The 22,824-nt window shown below is 32.0% G+C and overlaps 1 long non-coding RNA gene across 1 annotated transcript in view; it reads right to left on the reverse strand.

Annotated features, from left to right (window-relative positions):
- Window positions 1-1,811: 1,811 nt before the first annotated feature.
- Window positions 1,812-22,824, reverse strand: part of LOC129976728 (uncharacterized) — a 36,964-nt gene continuing 15,951 nt past the window's right edge. The window contains exons 2-3 of the long non-coding RNA XR_008785182.1: window positions 17,452-17,510; window positions 1,812-2,238 (exon numbers count right to left, since the gene is read on the reverse strand). This is a non-coding gene — a long non-coding RNA (uncharacterized LOC129976728). The remainder of the gene's footprint in view (window positions 2,239-17,451; window positions 17,511-22,824) is intronic.

Below are 22,824 nucleotides of genomic sequence, written 5' to 3' on the forward strand. Positions count from 1 at the left end.
TATTTATTCTCATAAAAGAATGCTTTCTCAACATTCAGTATTTTTAAATTCATTTCATCATTAATTTTAGAACTTATTTAATAATAGAGACTTTGAAATGTTTTCAACTTCTGCCATAGAAAACCTTCCGTTTATGCTACATTCTCCTTTATACAATTATTTAGTAAATTTAAATTTATCAATTGTAAGGCTTAAAAATTTACCCTCATCTATATTTTATACATAAATTAGTATACAATACGAAATACCTTATTCAAAACTCAACACAACATTGCATACGTATTGTGTCATTTTATCTATGGCTTTTAATTAACAGTCTATAGCAATATTTTGGAACCCGCATTTAATGGTCATATTTAGAAAATATAAAATTTCAAGTGCACGCGTTCATTTTAATCATAAAAGGACTAGCTTTCTAAAATTAAATTTCTCACATCTCTCCTTTATTTCATGGGACATTTCTTTCTCCATAAAGAGAATTAAAGAAGCTCAGCTTTTCATAGCAAAATGTCTAATAATATTCAAATAAAATTTTTCTCTTTAGTTTTTATTTTAACCTAAAGAAATTACGATAATTTCGTTACTAACATTAACTAATTTATTACGAATTAAATTTTATTGACTAACAATGGATTAAATTTTAAAAAAATTGTTTTTGCAAATTATTATGAAAATTAATCTAACTAGCTAACTTCTTAAATATTTCATGCTCTTTAGTGCCGAATGCAGGAAGATTTACCTTCCTTCTCAAAACTCTGACATTGATTCTTTCATAATCATTTTAGGTTCTGGACTACAAAATTATTATGCATACAATACATCCAAAGTTGACAAAGAAGTGACATTCGACTTGAAACTAAATAATCCCTAAACATTCACTATTTAATGGCGGAAAAAGATTTAAATCGAATATTATGAAACATGATTAATAATTTTAAATATCAATTTATCTAACATTTCGAGTATTCTAAAGTAGTTGATCTGTGCGACTTAAAGAGGAAAAAACACCGACGCACTTTTGATGCTTGACCACAAAGCACTAGCATACCAGCTCATAAAATAGGCAAGCGTCTGGATGCAAGTGATGAGGGATCTCTAGTAAGTCTTTTTGGCTTCTACGAAATCTCCCTTTTGTGGGAGAGCTGTATTATTATTCAAAAAAGCACTGAATACGATATTTTTAGTCGGAGAAAAAAAAAGTCACAAGTTACATAACTAAAATATAAAGGCGCAAGAGTTGAAAGTTACAATGCTCTACTATTACTTCTTTGGACTTTGTAATAATTGTCTTTTTAGTCATAATTCGAGTCCTGAATCGTTCATAATGTCCATAAAGCAGTGGAAAGAAAGTAAAATCAATTAGCAGAATCAGAAAAAGTTACTATTTAGCAGAAAACCTAAATGCTTCCTGAGAATTCGTTGTTGTGTTCTCACATTTCGGAATTGGAAGTGATCGTCGATTTGATAATGCAGTAATGAAAGGATTAATAAATGCTTTTCAAAACATCAGTTAATTTGCATACAAGAATATGAAACATGTGAATTTAAAATATATTATTCGCATCTTTGAAATAGTCGCACAAACAGTTGAAGGTAGGAAATACCCGGTTATTGGAGATATAATTTTCAACCTTTATCAGATGACATTATTTTTCTTTTCGGTTTTCACTTTTTTTCTTTACAATGTTATTCTTTTTGACAACTTCTTTATACAAACTTTGTTTGCAAGGAGAAAACCAACTCATATTGAGGGTGCAAATTAAGATGAGCTTGAATTGATGTTAGAGAATATATTTGTATGTTTTGAAAAAACAGACAACCAGAATGGTTACCATAACAAAATTCCTCTGGTGAAGTAATAATATATTTCTTTCAGATTAAGATTTTTTGTTTTCTTCTTCTTCTTCTAATTACATATTATATCCACGGTATCGGTCCACCACTCTTTGAAGCTGCAGCAAAAATTTAATAAGGGTATAGTTTGCCTAAATTTTTTTTACGAATGACAGATTAATATATTTCTGCTAAAAGCAAAACCTCTGCCATTTGGTGTTTCCAGAGAATCGTCAGATGACAACCACCACAGACCCCCTCTCCAGGATGCTGGATTAGAATGATTTGGTAGTAAAGTATGGATAACTGTCTCAAGATGTTTCTTTTCTTTCTGAAGGCTTGAGTTTCTAGCTGAAAATTAGATATTACCCTCCATTCGACCATCAGTACGATGCAAAAAGATTTCTAAAGGAGGAAACAAAGAAAAAATATTATCAAAGAAATTTATTAAGCATGCAACGCAAAGATAAAACTTTTAAAACAAATTTAAAATAGCATACAAAGGATATGGAACATCTTTTGATCAAACAACAGCACAGCAGAAAAACTTGAATTGGAAATTTAATACCTCAAATGAGTAAGAAATTTTGATAACTACTTTTAACACGCTGACAACAAAATTTCTCCTTCAGAGAAAATTTCGATGCGAGTGAAAACTTCGGTGTTTATTTTATATCTCCTTCGTTTAATTTGTTGTTCAAGTGAATCGCCTTGTTCATACTTATTATCTAATTAGATATTCACGGCCGTTAATAGGAGACGTCAAAGAAGTATGCTTCTTATTAAATATGGCCAAAATCAAGGCAGCAAACTTATTAATTTTGTTTGTGCCACTTAATGAGGATTTAAAACATAATGCTTATACGCTGGTGAAAGGTTTTCAGATTTACTTTAAATATTTACAAAACAAGTTTTTTATGTTCAATACCTAAAAACTGCAGTATTAATATTTGTTAGATAACAAATAAGGTGAATTTAAAACAATAATATAGCAGTTCACTGGATGTGTAAACCTTGAAATAAAAGGTTTAAAAAAAATATCAAAAACATTTAATACCCGACAATAACAAGCACAGATCTGTCAAAAAATTATATTAACACTTCTTAAAACTTACAAACTATAACCATTACATTAAAGCGAAATACGTCATTAAATTTATAATGTACCCTCTAAAAACACACGTAAATCGTATTTTCTTAAAGAAGCAATTACAAATATTTCTGTAAAAACTATCATTTTAAGCGATTTTGAATACAAAAGTTTTAGAATATGCAATTCCTTCTGTTTCAATTCAAAACTATTTATATGTAATCCATGCAAGAAGAATGATCTTATGAATTGTCTGCTTACAGAAAAATCTCTATTCTTAGACATATAAATACTTCTTTTGACATTTCATTCCTTTCAATGTCAAAACTGGATCTTTTATGTTGATCGAAACATGGAAGGAAGTCATAACTTCATATTATATGAATCCAAAATTGCATTTTTTATAATTAACAAAATTACAAATTAAAGATTTCAAATGTCATCTCATCAATACACTAATATGCACTACCCTATATAAGGCTGATTTACAACCAGGGTCTTGAAATTTAAATGTTAAGAAAGAGTTCTTAATTAGAAAAATAAAAATCTATTATTGTGGTAAAGCATCTGCGTAGATTACAACCGTGGCGAACATCGACAACCAAACATCTGTTGCCAACATTCGTTTTCACAAGTTAACATAAGCTAAGCGATTACAATTCTTTCATCGATACACAAAGTGTACCTTACATTCGGCCCCGCTCAATATAAAATTTAGACAGACAGAAGAAATTTTAAATTGAAGCATAAAAATAAAAGAAACAAAGTTTTCGTTCAATTCTCTGGGGAACACAGACCATTTAATATCGTTTTGATGATGGCTCAGTGGCTCTCATTCTCTTCGTCTGTGCTTTTTTCCTCGATGGTTGGTGAATTTCGTTTAAAGTAATGGCAAATATGTTGTACGTGGACAACCTTGATAAATTTGTTCTGCTGTGTTGTAGACTTGATCTCGTAGCACACGGCCCCGACTGGACGTATAATCACAAATGGTCCTTTGAAAATAGGAGAAAGTTTGTGATCTCCGTTTTTCGGCCAGTCGTATAATACGAGATCTCCTGCCTTGAAGGAATGGGATCTGCGATGGAGATCAAATCGTTTCTTGTTCTCCAAATGTGTTTCATACATATTATTTGCTGCTTCTGCCCTGGCCAAAGTTAAAAGGTCTAATTGGTCTTCACGTGGCGTGTCATCTATGAAGCTACCAATGTGAAGTTCACGTGGAAGGCGTGGCTCATATCCATGAAGTAAATAAAATGGTGATTTCTTACTAGAATTTTGTTTCGTGGTGTTAATTGCAAGTAAGGCATTTGGAAGTAATTCGTCCCATTTTTTCATGTTTTTGTCAGTCATTTTTTTCAAAGAGGACACACTGATGCCGTTGGCTCGTTCAACGTTACTGTTAGCTTGTGGTGAATAAGGTGGTGTCGTTGATTGTGCGATTCCATATTTTTGAAGAAACCGCTGAGTGTGACGTGCGGTAAATGCTGTTCCTCCATCTGATAGATATGGACAGCCAAATATGTATTTAAGTATTATATTATGATACAGAGCATCAGTCACTGTATGAGCGGCGAGAGATGCAGAAGGTGTTGCAATTACATAGCGTGTGGCGTGGTCAATTTGGAAAAGCATATTTGTATTTCCATTTCTTGTTTCTGGCAAACAGATTATGTGGTCAGCAGATACAATTTCCCAAGGTGTGGATGGAATCGGCAATTGCTTCAAAAGACCATAGGGATTAGCAGTACGTCGGTTGACAATTTGGCATTTATGACAGCTTCGAACATATGCTTTACAGTCCTTGCGCATATTTGGCCACCAATAACGTAATTCCAAATTGTAAAGAGTTTTTGTTTGCGTCCATATGTCCAACATCATCGTGACAAGCGATCAGAGTTTTCTCTCTCATTGTCTTAGGAATCACTACTACAGATTTCGAATTATTAACTCGCACAAGAGTGTTGTTATCGATATTGTAATTGCATATGATTGACATTGTCCTTTTGTTTGGATTTTTTTCTCTGAGTAAGCGAAAAATATACTGACCAAAGTCATCACTTTTCTGTTTCACTCAAATGTCTGATTCATAACATGCAGTAACTTTTAAACAAACAGGTGGTGTTGGGAAACGTGAAAGGTGATCAGCGATGACATTTTGCTTTCCGGGTCGTTGCTCAGTTGTGAAATCAAATTGAGCCAAATCCACTAAATATCGTGCAAATTTTCGATTAATTGCAGATTTTGCAACTACATAAGCGGTTGTATAGTTGTCTGCTTTGAGTTGAAACTTGTGACCTAGGAGATAGAGTCGAAATTTTTCAGTTAGTTACTGTGGTAGCGTGTTTCAGCATCTTTTAAGGTACGTGAAGCATATTCAATGACACGACGCTTTCCATTCTGTTCTTGAGATAAAACTGCTCCTAGTTCAGAATGAGATGCATCAGTTTCTACAAAGGTTGGTAATCCTTGTTTGAAATACGAAAGAATTGGAGCAGTAGTAATTGCAGTTTTTAAAGATTCAAATGTACGCTGTTGGTCATCTGTTAAAACTATGGGAGCATTGTTGGTCTTCTTTTCTAAACCTTTTAAAACGCTTGTTAAAGGTTTAGCAATAACAGCATAGTTACGAATATACTTTCGAAACTGATTAGCAAATCCAAGGAAACTACGAACTTCATGAATTTATTTGAGAGTTAGGTAACGTTCAATTGCTGCTATGCGTTCCAGATCAGGACGAACACCATCTTGAGAAATAATTCGACCAAAAAGAGTGATTTCTGATACTGCAAATTGCGTTTTTTCTCGTGTCAGCTTGAAGAGAACTTTTTGAGTTGCTTCAAAGATTTTATATATAACTTTGAGATGATTATTGAAGTCATCATGAGAAGTTGATATATCATCAATGTATGTGTTGACATTGTGGTGTACCAGATGATTGTCGGATAATTTAATCGTTCTTGTCATTGTATATGGGCCATTTGTGACACCAAAAGGCATTCGAAGAAATTCATAATGTCCGTCAGGAGTGACAAATCCAGTTTTGTAGGTGTCAATGTCTCTTATGGGAATGCAGTGAAATGCAGATTTTACATCCATTTTAGAATTTTAGCTCTTGCCTGCCATGCGTTGAATAACGTCTTCCATTTGGTCGATTGGATACGGATCAATATTTGTGATAAGATTAATAGTGCGAGAGAAATCTACCGCAACTCGCCTAAGAGTACTTTCATGAAAGGGCTGCTCCACAATGAAAGCTGGTGCTGCGTACGGCGAGTTGGAATGACGGCAAATACCTTGTTTTAACCATTTTTCAATTTGCGTTTTTAGAAACTGGCGATCAGGCTCTGAAAGTCTATAAGGTCTACATCTAATAGGATTTTCATGTTGCAATTCGATTTTGAATTCCACATATGGACATAGTCCAATGTTATCATCATTCGAATAAAAAACATCAGTAAATTTGCCAATTACTGCATCAAGTTGAGCTTGTTGAGTTGTAGACAGTCCTGCGGATTTAGGGATAAGGTTTGTTTCGGATGAAATTATATTGGGTGTTGCTTCTGGCAAAGTAACGTCATCTAATGATGGTAGTGAGGGTGGATGAAGAGCGACACAGTTGATGCTGGGTTTCGAAGCATGAATAAATTCGTACAAATGAAATGAAGTTGGAGTAGAAATACATAATGAGCCATTAGGGTCGTAAGTGCATCTAGCTTGAACTTGTTGTTGCCAATCGAATCATAAAATAAGCTTAAATGGAAGCTGGGTGCACACTCCAATTTTAGGCATCATATGTTCCAAATTACCAACAATTATGTTTAAAGAAATCCAACCTATTGGCTTTATTTCATGGTCAACAACTTGGAACTGCCCATCAGTCCACGGGTTAATAACAATATCATTTGGAACACAAGATTGTTGAATGACTGTGATATCTGCACATGGATCACAGAGGGCTTGAATTTCTGTATCATTGTTGATAATAACAGGTATTAAGGCACGTATGTTAGTTTCAGTTCTAATACAATTTATGGAATTATTATTTGCACTATTTGCGGTTGTAGATCTTCCATATGTCGAGTTGCGATTGTTGTTGTTGCGGCGGGAATTTGAAGAGTTCAAACTTATAGTTTTGACTACTGTGTTATTATCAGAACTAGTTGTACTGCTAGAAGATGGGATTTGGGCATTAGTTTGACTGTTGGTATATTGATTTTGTCGTGACGCGTTTCTTGGTTGAGCTATGGTTGAACCACGTGGAGGAGGTGGTAAACTGCACATAAAAGATGCATGGCCTTTGTTTCCACATCTCCAACAAGTAATATCAATAACATCGTCAGTTACTGGATTGTATTTACGACGTTGTTCATCATGTGTATAAGAAGATCGAATTTGAGATTTCGGAGAATGTTTCTTATGCTCTTGTTTTGCACTGCGAATAGCATCAAGTGCAGTTGCCCTGTCAATTAATTCTTCAACAGTATTCATATTTTGAGTAGCTAATGCAAGTTGCCATTTTTCCTCGGTAATATCACCTATGATCATAGAAATACGGTCAGGTTGGGGAATGGTGAAGGGAGCTTTTTCCAAAAGAGCGTCTTTTGAATAAATATAATCTACTAAACTTTCATTATGCCTCAAATTCCGTTCATTTTGGTGAGCCAAAAAATCTTGCATTGTAATACGCCTTTTAAATCTTGAGGCGAGAGCATTTTTCCAAGTAATCCAATCATTAAAATTTTTTCCTGTTGTTAATTGCCAATTTTTTGTAGATCCTGAGAGGCGAGAAATAGCATTAGTTAATTTTAATTCGTCGGACCAGTTAGCTAAAGTTGAAATTCTTTCAACTTCCTTTAACCATTCAAGTGCATTTTCAATTATATCACCTTTAAATATTTGGATTGAATTTGCAGTGTCATTTGTAGATGTGATTTGAATCACATTTGGATTTACTTGTCTTTCTAAAAATAGTTTTTGCGATTCCATTAATGTAGAAAGAATAGCTGCGATATTCGGATCTATTTGAGAGGGCGGAGGCATAGGAAGTGGCGATTGTGTAGAAGAATTACTTAAAAGTTCTACTTGTTTTAGCAGAGATTCAATCTCTGTCAATAAATGTGCATTATCAGAAATTGCCCCCTCAGCGTTATTAAGATTCTGCACTCGAAGAACATTTAATTCTTCCAAAGTTCCTTCACTATTTCTTTTATTATTATCCTCTACAATACGCAAAATTAATTCATTCTTATTTCCAGTTAGCGAAATATTTCTGAAACGTAATTCTTTTTTCAGTTGAACTATCGTTCAAGTTTGCAGCGGTTGCGAGTCTAAAGAATTAAAAATGATATCATCTTTTGTTGACATTTTTTTTTAAATTTCTGTTCACTGTTCTTGACGAACGAAATAAATTAGCGAAGATTGCTTGGCTACGTTCCTGTTTAAAAAGCGATGATTGCTTGGCGACGTTCTTGTTTAAAATGCAAGCAATACATTTTGCAAAGAGAATAATATTTTTGAAGGTAATGCGAAATGAATATTCAACATTCGTTAGAATACTCGCACTGATTTGTACAAGGTTTTATCACAAGTAAAATGAAAGTATATAAAGTATCTCATAAACTTCACTTACTATGCGTGGACGTTTTTTGGAATACGTTCAGGCAGAAACAATCTTGGCGAGATTATCATTCCTTGGCGAGGATTCTGAAAGCTCCAAAGAATGCTTAACGAGTGCGATGTTTTTTTATAGAATATTATTTGAAATTCCCTTTGTAAGTCCATTAGATTCCGGCTGCTCCATATAAGGCTGATTTACAATCAGGGTCTTGAAATTTAAATGTTAAGAAAGAGTTCTTAATTAGAAAAATAAAAATCTATTATTGTGGTAAAGCATCTGCGTAGATTACAACCGTGGCGAGCATCGACAACCAAACATCTGTTACCAAAATTCGTTTTCACAAGTTAACATAAGCTAAGCGATTACAATTCTTTCATCGATACACAAAGTGTACCTTACACCTATCTAATAGTAAATATTTAAAACCAGATATAGAAAGTCTGAAAATCAATCATTTGAATACGACTCTGAAAGTTATTTATACAAAAAATAAAAATATTTCAGTTTATCATTTAATAAAATATTTCATCTAAAATAGTTTTTACTACAACATAAAGCCTCGAGTTTGATAAATTCCACAATTTATAATTTTGTGTTCACTACACAATAGTATTTTAACTAGATAGATTAAGGAAGTTGAATAATTTTGAATTTTGACGTTTCCATTTTCTTCTGGAAGTCGGTATTGCATTACATTTAAAACCAAAATTATATATAGACATAGCTAATAACTCCATTTTAAGGTATCCATTAAAATATTGTGCTCCGTTTTAATTAAAGATTAATATACTAGTTTTTAATTAGCAGGAGTTTCTCAGATTGTCAGCAACAAATTACTATTTAATTAATGATGATTTTACAATTTCAAAGAGTCAAACTTTATTGAATGAATTTTCGAAAACATCTTTATTTTATAACACCATAACGTTATTCGGTGTCGAATAAATAGTATAGCAGCAGATACTTGGTTCTCCTTTCCACATTTTAGCAAGGAATTTGAAAATTTTCGTCATTTTTAATCATTTTTCATGGTGATTACATAGAAAACGTTTTTGGGGTTCCAGGTTAATTAGGAGAGAATTTACAACTAAATATACCTAGAACGTCCGCTGGGTGTTGTATCAACATCAATGCAATTTATCATTATAAATATTTATTGATACCATTAGTAAAACAAAATTCCAAAGCTCTATCGCAAATTTGTTTTACTTTGAATACAGTGTTATTTGGTTCACTACGGAATGGAATCAATTATACTAAAATTGTTGTATCTAAGTGTTTTGTTACACAACATTTACTTATCTGCGAATTTCAAAAATGCACAGTTTAGGTGTGTGTTATGTAATTATTTATTTTAAATCAAATATTATTGAAATAGATTTTTTTTTCGATATATATCTAAACAGAGACATTCTATAGGAGTGCGCTACTATTGCAACTGCTGATGATTCATCACATGGTTTTGTGAAAAATAATAAGTACTTAAGCTAATTTAATCTTAAAAATTTATGTTTTCAAGGGGTGACTGCGTGAATTTCAATACGATGTTGATGATTTTAACCATAAAAATAGATATTTATTGCATTCTGGAATGTGTATTGTACAAAAAGCAAGTATTGTAATCATTAAGAAATTCGAACTAGAGATTACTCCATTTCAAATCCAATTTTTTAGTTGGTTTGTTTTAACTGCCATTGCCGGAAGGTAACTCAAAAATGCTTTGCTTCAGACGGATCAAACTTTTGTGTGATCTTTAAACCAAATTTTCGATTTCTATGAAATTTTTTAGCAAAAGCCAATCCCACGACGTTTCCCTTCGTTTGAAAACAAATGCATTCGATAACTACAAAATGTAAATAGTTGGATGAATAAAATTTAGTTCTAGCATCTAAAGCGTGATTTCATGGAACTTTTGGAACAAAATTTCTTGATATACTGACCGACTCCGTTTCTATATTTTCGCTTGCATATGAATGATAACTCAAAAATACAATTTAGGCAAAGAAATTTAGTATGCGATTTTACCATTTAAAATGCAGAAATGCATCAACATTCAAATACAATTCGTAGAGGAGTAGACCATTTATTGATATGTGTATTCTCATGCATGGAAATGCAATAACAAAACTTCAAAGATGTATACAAATGAACTTTGGTATGCAGAATTGTAAATAGAATTGCTAAGTTTTGATTTCAAGCGGGAAAGTATAAAGCGTAAGCGTAGAAAATGCATATTATTTATATCACTATACTAAAAAGTACAAAGCTTTAATACGTGGGAATCCTAAACTAAAAATCTCAGTATTGCCCAAGATGTTCTGTATTCATTTAGGGAGAGGGAATATCTTTATTAGGAAGGTTGCAAGGAAGTTTTGAGAAGACCGTTTTAGATTTCTTTTTTAAGAAAATAATTTGAAATTTACTGGAATATAATTAGTTCTTTGGTAATTAGTTGTGTTAGGACACTTTTTAGACGGGGTGCACCTCTTATTTTAATCTATGATATCACACTACTGATAATAGCTTCTTAGAGAATTTAAGAGAAAGATTTATAGACAAATATAAAACTTTTTCTACAATTAATATATATTTCGATATTGATGACCTAGACAAAATTTGTTTTTGCTTTTTCTACAAATATTTGAAGCTCTATAATTTTATGCAACTGATACAATTATATAATAAAATACCTTTAATTAAGTTTTTAATCTAAGTTTCAACAATAAGAAGGTTCATTCAGAAAAAGAAGTCAAGTGGTAGAGTCCCAAGCAAATGCGTTTGGGAAATCTAACATCAAAATAGAAAAAGCATCTGAATCTCGAAACCTGCCAAAAGCCTGATTCAAAATTAAGAAATGCTGTTAACTTCCGCAGATTTTTGAAAAAAATATGAATCGTGAAATTACTGTATTTGTTATAGTGGAGAAGCTACTTCATATTTTACTATAAGTTTCGTGTTACTGAGGAATAATTTATACGAAGAAAATTTTTGAAATGTTATGTAAACTTAAAAAAAAAAAAATTATAAAAAAAAATCAAAAGTTGACTCACTAAGCATTGATATACATCAAAGCGTCCCAAATGTACAGCAGTGAACAAAAATATGGCACACCTCCGTAACTTGTTATTTATTATTTCATCTTCATAAAACTGATGTCGATGGAATTGACTTAAAGAGATTCGTTTGTTCCAATCAACAAATCGATTTCGGAATTAATTAACAATTCCTAATTTTTTCCATTACGGCTTTTATTTTTCTGAATAGATTTATTGCGATGACATTAACATAGAAGTTTGGCATGACATAACATTAACGATAGAAGTTTATGAATTTCAAATGTAGTTTCAAGAGTTACAGTGTTTTGAAAAATGAGCCTTTCAATGTTAAATGATTTATGAACTCGCGCAGATATTAGATTGTTATACATTTTTTAAAACAATCTCTTACTACATTTTTTTTCATTAAGATGTGCAGCAAACGGATGAATTATACAAATTAAATATTTTTATGAATTTTTAATTATTAATGCGGAAAAAGTGAATTTAACATAAGAAAAAGGTTTGCATGAGATCGAAATTTACACAATAAAATTAACAGATGTTCCCATATTTCAAATATTGTTGTTGTTATTTATGGCATCTAGACAAGCCCGAAGTCAGCAATTTAAGCCGAGTATGTGCAGTAGATTCTGAGGCTAAAGGCCCCTGAGCACCCGAGGGCAGAACTCTGACTTCTAGCTCCTGGGAAGATGAACTCACATACTCGCTTTCACGGCTCTTTCATACACTTCACAGAGAAAACACAGGGAAAGGTATAAAAGATGCGCCAGAAACTCGTAAAATCTTCAAAAAAACCTAAATAATAAAGAAACGCAATGCTCGAAAAAAATGCGGTTTCGGAATATGTTGAAAGTTTTTGTATTTTCCCCCATTAAAAATGATTCAAAATATGACTGACAAATGGACTCAAATGTCAAATCCAGATGTTATCTACAAAAGAAGATAACTAATTAACACAAGGTTAGAAACGGATCCGTCATTTGATGCCAGCAGAATGATTTCGTTCTTGAGCATTAGTGATTCAACTTTTGCATAATACCGATGAATAATAACTAAATCATTGTGAAATTTCCGCTCGGTGAAAGGAATCAAGACGAGCAAAAGCCGTTTCTTTTTTAATAGGATACTATGTTGGCCACATCCCTGTTGGATAGCCATGAGAAATTTGACAGCCGAGACATCAATAGGAAGTAGAAGTGCACGTTAAGTTGAGAGATTAATGAGGATTCCGGAAATGTAGATCCGACGCAATTAGCGCAGCATTTTGAAACTGCACACGTACCAAACAGAGGCACTTCACCACATAATTCCAGTCGATTCCGATGAAAGATAAGCCTGTGCAGGATGAGCGCTTGCACAAATGGAATCTGACCCACAATAGTTGCAGTACATCATGTGGATAGATGAAGCCCATTTTTTATTGTACCGGCTACAAGTCCAAATCACCAAATTCTTTGCGTGTGACTGTTCGATCACCACTTCCCTCATTCTGGACTTTTTTATTTTGAAGAACATTGTTCCATCTCCGGTTGGAAAACCTGTTCTGCCTTTACAGAATCTTGTGCTTTTGTGACACCACGGTACGTCTGCATTGCAGCAAAGATGTGTGTTACCTGCCGTCATCTTCATGCGCAGTATGATGTTCCGTCTCGCGTTGTTCGTTCCGTCAGAATGTTCATCCTCGATACATTCCCTGAGAACCTAATGATAAGTCGAGGATGTAAGATTACCCCTTAACTGGGGAGGTGAAATTGTAGAACTTAACTGGGGATACCATTTCACTACGAGACCGCATTTCATTTACACTCAAATTAAATTTTCTAATGAATGTATTAGTATGAAAAATTGCCAATACATTTCGCAGATATTTTTTTCTCGAGATAGATATATTTTAGAAATTTTTCAGAATATATTATCCTTGAAAAAAGTAAATGCGTTGGAATACATTTTCTCCTCAAATTAGACATAACAATAAATAATAATCTTGAAAAAAAAAAACATGTTATTTTTTTTTTTTACTTTTTAAATCAATTATTTTTACAGTATATGAAGGTATATAGAAGACAATATAAAATTCAGCAATTATTTGATAAATAAAAAAAATGCAAAAGGGTAAAATTTGCCTTTTTTTTTTATCGTGCTTTCATAGCACGGTTTTCTAAAGCATTTTAAACATACATGTTAAGAACTAGTATAAAAATCAACCTATAAATTCTGTACTTATATCTCTTGGTATATTAATAAATTTGATAAAGTTTTCGAAATACATTATGACTGGAAAAATTAATTATGTTTGAACATAAATATCAAAATCAGTTGAATACGAAGTTTTATCGAAAACCTCTTCTGTACAATTATCGTCATCACTAAAATCACTTTTTGCTTCATTTAAAATTGTCTGGAGCAATGCTTTATAATATGATCAGTAAATTGGATGATATTTTGGCCCTCCAGTTTTAGTGCCATCTGCTAAGCCTTGTTTATCACTGGGACACTAACAGGGAGCTGCGGTCTTAGAGACCACACTCAAAGAAATAACTGACTTATTTTAAAAAGCATCCGCTGAAATCGGTTGAAAAAGTGCACTGTATTGAATGTCACAAAACAGGAAGCTACAGGGTCAATCCATTCAATTGAGCTAAAAATAGAATAGGGGTGACCGAAAATCCATCGCTAGAGGTTTCACAGACTGCACGTCCCCAGTTAAGGGTTAAGTGACCCCCAAGATCGCCAGACGGACTTTTGGTTATGGAAATAACTAAAGTCTGGTGTCTACTGGTTCTCTCCAGCCACTTCGGCGGAATAATAAGGTACTGTTCAACGGGTCTTCGGTGAGATCGATGCCGACATGCTAAATTCAACTGCTAGTTACGCGCATTACTTGCTCAATACCTTGTGGTGGCGGTCTTATTAAACATCTTTTTGCTTTAAAATAAAAGATTCTAAGTTACTGTGCTTTCTTTCCCTGATATGCATAAACAATCTCAGTTTAACGCGTGAACACCAACTATCGTCCATTTTTTTCTTTAATTATTTTTAGTGGGGAAAAAAAAATGCAAAACTCTCTGAACGTATTTACGGAAACTGCAACTCCTTTCAAGCATTATTTTTATTCAATGATTTTTTTTTAAAGTTTGCAAGAATTTGTGACGCATCCTGTGTTTGTGAAATTTCTAAAATCCACACAGGGAATAGATGCTCCTCTTTTGAGGGATCATATACTAAAGTAATTTGAATTTATAAATTTCCGATAAATTTCATGTTCCACGAAGAAAATATTGTCACCGTTATATAAATCTCAAATTTATTTTCTAATCATACGATTTTAATAATAAAAATCTTTTATTTTAAAAAAAGGACTTTTTTATTCCGCTCACAGGGTAGAAATATGGATTTGAGGGCAGATTAAATGTAGAAATATCAAATCGATTGTTATTCTTTACCAGCAGTTATCGTTTTGAAATAAATGATTTTTTTAAAAAAAAATTAAGAAAATCAGGACCATTTCTTACCCTTCAGTAAGTGAACTAATATTAAAATGAGGAAATGAACCGACGCCTATTATTTATATATGTAATAAGTTAGTACTAAGCACTCATTCGCAAATTTCTTTGATTAGATGAGGGATAATATCAACATATTAAAATAATCAACCCTCTAATTATAAAGTAGTTTCCTCTTTTACAGCTGTATTAACGTAAAAAATAATTTTAAACCAGGAGCTCAAAGACTCATAGCATGATAGTATATAAAACTGGATTCGCTTGTCATTTTTCATTCAGAATACATCAGCCGTTACATAACAAAAAGAATATCCATCACTTTGTTATTTTTACTCTTTATAGTACTAATTTTTTTCAATTAATTCAACGCAACTCATTGTGCAATTGACAGACAGAATGCTAGTCTACAAATATTAGAAGGTTAAAAATAAATTTAAAAGTACCATAGAGCCCCACGAAGAATTTTCAACCAATTCAAGATTCTAAAACCCACCTATTTTTAAGATTAATGTATTCCCGGACAGAATGGTGCAATTTTAAAAACTTTTTTTCTCAACTCAAAGCGGTCTGAAAAGTGATAATCCACTGAAATCTAGTATTCACGTTATTCGAAACCTACAGTTCTTTGCTCAATATAATTCGCATACGGACAAGTGAAATATGTTAAAAAAATTAAGTGAAATGTTATAGAAATATTTAAGCAATATTTCAGTGTTGAAAGCAATTGATAAAATATAATTGAATTTTATGTAAAAAAACCCATGAGTATCATTATTATTATTATAAATTAACCTTATGTACTTTAATCTCCAATCATTTCTCTCTGAAAATAAAATTCTCTCCTTTGAATGAACTCCGATAATTTCATTGGCTTAAAATGATTTTATGGTATTCGCATCTCACAAATCAGCATCTTATTTAAATTTGCATATACAAGATATTTTAATCGTCATGATTGTTATTAAATCCTTAAATTGGCAGGACTGATAAGGATGAATGACGTATAGATCTGAAAATTAATTGGAGTGCCTCAATCTATAAAAAGGATATATGTAAAAAGGAAATATTTCTGAATCGAAAACGCATGCTGATATTAAGAATATAATTGATTCGTGATGATTATATTTCTCAAATTTCTTAAAATGCAAACGATTTTTTTTCTTTGCTAATTAACGTGTTCAAATAACTTAACGCCCGGCCCCCGGCGGGTTGACTTTTTTTAGGCGGATTTTTCAAATATATATAAAGGGAACTACTACATTTTTCGAAAAAAATTTGATGTACATATATATAGCCTGGTGGGTCGATTTATTGAAATATTTCGATTCATGTAATGGAAACATTTTGATATTCTAGTTATTAACTTAGTAAATTAATTTCTCAACGGGAAGAAACTTATCAACGCACATCATTTAAATCAGCACCGTTTTCGTAAACAAGCGATACTAAATAACAATGTCACAGAGGTGTCCATTTTTTTTGTTGTTGACGATTTTAAGTTTCTGTTATAAGTCAAAATCACCAATATCACTGGAGTTGCGATATCATTTAGTTACCTGAAGAGTGAAGCAATCACTAGGATTCGATTCAATCCTTATGCTTCATTCTAACCGAAGATTTAAAGATGAGACGTGTGTTAGTTAAACTAAGCTTTGATTTTTGACCAAAAGAGGGTAAAAAAGACTTCCATTTCACTTCTTCAATGAAAATGGTGAAAACTCTTTGAAAATGCTGTTAACAGAGGGTGAATCTTGGTTTATGGTTATAATTCAATAAGAATTGAACATTCAAAGAGATCAAGTATATTTGCAATTGAACATTCTCTACATGTGCAATGATAACACAATAAACATACGTTTTTAAAAATTTACAAAGAGTGGCAGGAGCTACAGCATAGTACTTTTTTTCCCTCATACTTTGGAGGGCACAGTATCGATATATACCGGGATTCTCAAAATCTCGAATTCAAATGTTTTGACAATTACAATATTTTCTCTTTACTTGTATATGAGAAAGCAAAAAGCACTGTTTAATTTGTCCGACTGACAATGTTGTACTGTCTGCTCTATATTTGTTTTTTAATTACAACTTTAAATCTAATATTTTAAGGTTCCAAATAATAAGCAGGACGTACTTGCATACATAAATGTAAATGAAAAAGATTTTTTTATGATTAATGCTTTTTTAAAATTCGGAACTTTAAAACAGTCTTATTTTGTTACATAATCTTTTGTATCATTTTATTCTTAAAAGATGAAAAGGATTAAAGGACGGCAGGAGAAAAATAGAGGAATACAAAAGAGTCATTGAATGAAGGAATACTTCTTGAAAATGGTGATTACTTACCTTTCACTCTCACACTTTGCTAGTCCTGTACCACGTGTCGAAGAATTTTAAGATTGGACCTGTAAAAAAAAAATAGAAAAATTGTTTGCTTTCACTTTCTATTCAAAATATTCCATTTTGGTTTCAACACATTTGTTGCAGTTAATAATTATTCAATGTCTGTTCCAGATCACTTTCTAAATGGTCCTCGAAAAAAGAAAGGGGAAAATTTGTATGCTTAAAATAACATCAAAATATCACTTTTTAATTTCCTTTTAAGTTTACTCATTGTACTAAATCAGATAAATACAATATGCAATACAAAAACATTGGGGTATTTTTTTGCCAAAAGTCTACGAGCAACTTGCATGTCTGAGTATATTACCATGAAAGAAAGATTGTTTTCATCAATACAATTTTGGTAAATGCGACCCATTCTAAACTTCATTCGACTATTTAAATTATATTTGCCAGTCATTGTTCGATCAATTAGAACAAATTCTTTGCAGATACCCTCCATTTTACAAATAAAAAAAATTCTGCATTGATTTGATTTTAAATTAAACTTATTTTAGATTAGTGATAATTTTTTAATTATGTTTATAGCTTTGTTTTATTTTGATTTGATTTAGCATATTGAGAAATGCTTATATAAATTTAAAGAGTTTTTCTTAATTAGTATTTTTATGAAAATATTCGCAACGGCAATTTTTAAAACTCATTCGAGCGATTGATATTTTCAATTCAAAATAATACTGCAGGCCAAAAGAGAATTTTATAAGTTATAATATTCTATATAGAAGCACATGCTTATGCGTAAATATATACTTCAAAGCATCTACATGAAAATATTCCCAATACCGGTAAAAACAATCTTTTATTTTTATCTCAAATATGTGAAAGTATGACTCGACCAGTATTCCAAATTAAGTAGAATTTTCATCCATTCCCTGTCTGTAAAGGAAAAAAAAAAAAAAAAAAAAAAAGGTAATCTACCCCTTGCAGATGCTAAACGTATCGCGTTCAGGATTGTGCTCTTAATAACCAGAGCACCAAATGGGAATTACTATGCTTTTGAATTCTTTGAAACCCTAAACAACATCCCCATCAGGAAACATATATCCATATATGCTATCTGTAATCAACAAATACTTAATGCTGTTTTTCGGCAAGTTCTGAGAAGATTTACCTCCCATTCGTTCAACATTGTAAATATTCAATTAAGAAATTTTGGAGTTCCTTTCAAACAGCAAGGGAATTAAAACTCGATTTTCCGTCTATTTGAACCCATAAAAAGGTTTTCCGATGATCAAAATTAAGTTTTATGATGGTGACCTCAAACAAGCTTTGTAAGAGCGGCTCTGCTTACAGACGATGGACTTTTATGAGATCTGGATTTTCAAGCTATAAAGTGAAATGACTCAACAAAAATGGTAGTTATGCCAAAAAGGTAGTAAAATGGAAATAATTTCATACTACTCATTTTACGTTCTCGTAAATGAAATAGAAAAAGTATTGTAATCAAAATATTCAAACTCGAGATTTGGAAGAATTTCCTCGTTTTAGGCCTCGAAAACACATTTTTGACATTATGTGTGTCTGTAACAATGATGACTCGAAAAACGCTTTGGGCCAGAGGAATGGCATTTGGTATACAGTCTTTGCAGCAAATGTGTCGATTTCAGTCAAATTTTCAGCAAATTCCTTTCAGAAGAAGTCTGTCAATCCATATGTTCGAATATAAATTAACAAAATAGTTACAAAACGAAGAGAGATAGATGGATTTAACATCAATAGAGTAGGTATCTATCAAATTTTGAGCCTACTCCAACTAAAGATTGCTCGTCTGTTTGTCAATAGTTTTTGAAACATGTTTGCAATAACTCAAACATATAAATTTGGTTCGTTTTTTCTGAATACAAGTGCTGTTCTCTGTCCAGTCGGTTGGGATAATATTGTCTAAACCACAAATTCAATTGTCGGATGTTATTATCCCTATGCCGGGGATAAATCGCCAAAAAACTCACCAAGGATCTCAAATTCAGTAAAAATGCTAAATTCACGTGAAAAGTTGGCATTTCGTGTCTATTGTACGCCAATGCCATACAAGATACTCTTTGTCTTACCTAAGATCCACAATTTTTATTGCATGCGTGGGGATAATTTTATTAGAGTATGCAAGAAAGGTTTGAAGCGAACCACTCTCCATCTTTTATTATAGTTTTTAAAATGATGCGCATTCTTATCGATACTTCCCCATACTCATACAGATATCATATGACCCCTTCCCTCAAAAATGAAGCGTTACCATCATTTTGTATTTTTTAACTTTCGTAAACGCATTTTCAACATTTGTTTAATTCTATTCTGTAAAATCTTCATCGGCAAAAGAAGTCCTTGGCAAGTTATATTTCTTACAAATTGTATTCAGAAATCCAACCAATATAGCTACCAACAGAGATATGCCTTAACTGCTAAAGAATTCGGAACTTATTGCACTTCACAACAACAACAACAAAAAAAAAAAAAAAAAAAAAAAAAAATTAAAAAAAAATGCATATAAATAAATTGTCATTGGATTCTTCACAAGAAATGAACAGATTGAACGAAATGCAGCGGATTTTAATAACTGTTCTGTCGACGTCATCTCATGAAGATCAAACTAAAGTGTTCAAATTGGTGCCAACATAGAGTCTCGGAAAAAATAAAGAACCCACCTATATTTATTCTACTCTCATTCATAGTACAATTATTAAAAAAGGAACCATTCGAAAGGAATTAATGTAAAGATTTTTGAATTAAAAATTTCACAAGGTTCCTTCGATACTGTAATAAGAACACATTTCAAAACTTCCAATGGTAACAACCATTTTATTCAATACATTTCAAGACGACATCAAACACTCCTGGAAACTAAATTTCATTTGTTTAAGTCTATTCTTTTCGAAATTATGAACTAAAATTATGACCCCACCATTTTGACATTTTAATACTATGTTAATGCGATGCTTAACAAAACCATTGCTGATGAAGTCGTAATTAAATGTTTATAATACTGATTTGTCATGGTGTAATGGGACAAAAAAATATTTTCTGTTTTTTAAGTTTAGTTACGAAAGAATCTTAAAATTTGCTAATAATTCAAGCTAGTCGAAGATGCCCGGACCAAAGTATTACCAAATAATTATTCATTAGAGCCAATATCTAATCAATGTAGCGCCCTCCATCCTTTCCCTCCATGGATGAAAACAAGAGCTAACATTTACTGGAGGAATACTCCATATATGAAGAGCATGTGCAGCTCAGGACTGTAATCTTAATTACCAATGTGCCACATGGATAACATAATGTTCTTAAAAATCCGAATATTCAACTTATCTGTAATCTTCGAATAATCAACAAAGACAGAATTTTAATCCCTCCCTTTGCTTTCCCTACTATTTACTAAATAATAGGTTAATATAATAAATTGGGGTTTATGAACGATCATCGGTAATTATAAGTAATCACTAGATTAATGTCATTTATTGTAAATACATGATCAAAACTATATGGTTACTTTCGAATTTACACACTGTTTCGAATTTCACCATAAATGATGGACGAACTCTTAAAATTACTATTATATAAAAAATATACAACTAATCCCACATTTTACCGTGAAGATTCCGCCATGTGGCATTTAGAGAAACAAGCAGTAAATGAAAATTATTTTGTTCCCGCCGTTTAACAGAAAGCAGATAATGATGCGGATCATTCAGTAATGGTAGATGCTGTGAGGCACGATTATACGCATTTCCGTGCAAACAGCGTAAACATTGGGGAATATAATTTGTTTGTTTTTTTCAAATCCCAAATTTTTCACAAGCTTTTAGGATTATAAAACGCAGAATTTTCAACCAAATCAAATGAAACTTACAAAATGTGTATCAAAACGTATTATAATCTAAAGTGAATTACATAAAATGTCCCGAACATATTGGACCTTTTAAAAAATTAATTAAAATTATATATAAGCAAGAATGTGATGTTAGAATTTTTGTTCTTTTTTTCAACAATTTTTCGAATATCAAGCGGTGTGAATCATCACAACTGTCGAATGTGGGGCAGTGAAACGTCTCAAGCAGCCGCCGAGCATCTTTGCGATTTTCCAAAGTTTAATATTTGGGACGCCCTATCTAAAAAGGAAGTTATTAGTACTACCATATTGCACGTCAAAATTTGTGAGCGATTGCCTCAACCAACGTTTCCCGAAGATGGATTGGTTCACCCATCCATCCATTTTAAGATCCATTTCTGTGACCTCCTCGATTACTATATTTTATCCCATTTAGGTTTATCATCTGGGATTACGTCAAAGATTTCGCCAATAAGACTGCTTGATCGACGTAGAGAAGGTCAAGCATGGAATTGCAACTGATATTTATTTCATAAATATTTGGATATTTTCAACTACATGGAAGGAAATAAAAAATAATTTCAGTGGCTCATAATACACCTAAGTATCTCATATTGAAATGTATTCACTTTTATAAGCCTTACCAGAAGGGATTAATTAAATTTCATTTCTACTATTTTTAGAATGTTCAAAATTTAATTTCGTGAAATGCTAAATTGTGCTCAAATCTCCTCAATGAATATTCAAAGATATAAGTATTTTAGAAAAAAAATTAACTACGCATGAATGAATTATAGCATATTTACCTTTTATAATTCTAAAGGCAAATATATAGGACACCGTATAAAAAATTCCATATGAATGCCATTAAAATTCTCGTAATGCAGTAAAAAAAATAATAAATCGTTCTCTAAAGAGCAGCTAAAAGATGGGCTTTAATACACACAGTTATTCTTTCAATTTGGAACAGTAATTCCCGAATTGTAATTAAGATTAAAAATATATCACACAAGCTTCCTCATACTTAATTTGTAAATACATAATAAAAAGTGCAGTAATTTAAGTTCTCAAATAACAAAAAAATTAATTATGTAATCCATTAGTACTTGCAGAAATAGCAGATTTCCGATTAAGTGACTTCAATTATAATGAGATTGAAAACAAAAATTGCATGTTATTCTTACAAAGATAACTAAGAACCCCTGTCCTTGATGTTAGTCCTTATGATCTAGCTCAAATACGACATTCTGTTTAACCCCACAAGTATTTTATGGAAATGAGATCAAAATCCTGTGCAATGCAGTCAAATTCCTAAAAAACAGGAGAAAAATAACTAAAATTTCAAATTGGATTTAGACTCTAACGGCCTATAGGCATGTCAGGGTTTCCAATTTTCTTTTAGACGAACGGCATTCAATCCCGGCAGAATCATCCCCAAAATTAATGGACAAACTTCCTCATACAGTAAAGAATATTGTCGATACCCTTTCATGATT

This window comes from Argiope bruennichi, chromosome 7, assembly GCF_947563725.1.
Source record: "Argiope bruennichi chromosome 7, qqArgBrue1.1, whole genome shotgun sequence".
Classification (NCBI taxonomy): domain Eukaryota; kingdom Metazoa; phylum Arthropoda; class Arachnida; order Araneae; family Araneidae; genus Argiope; species Argiope bruennichi.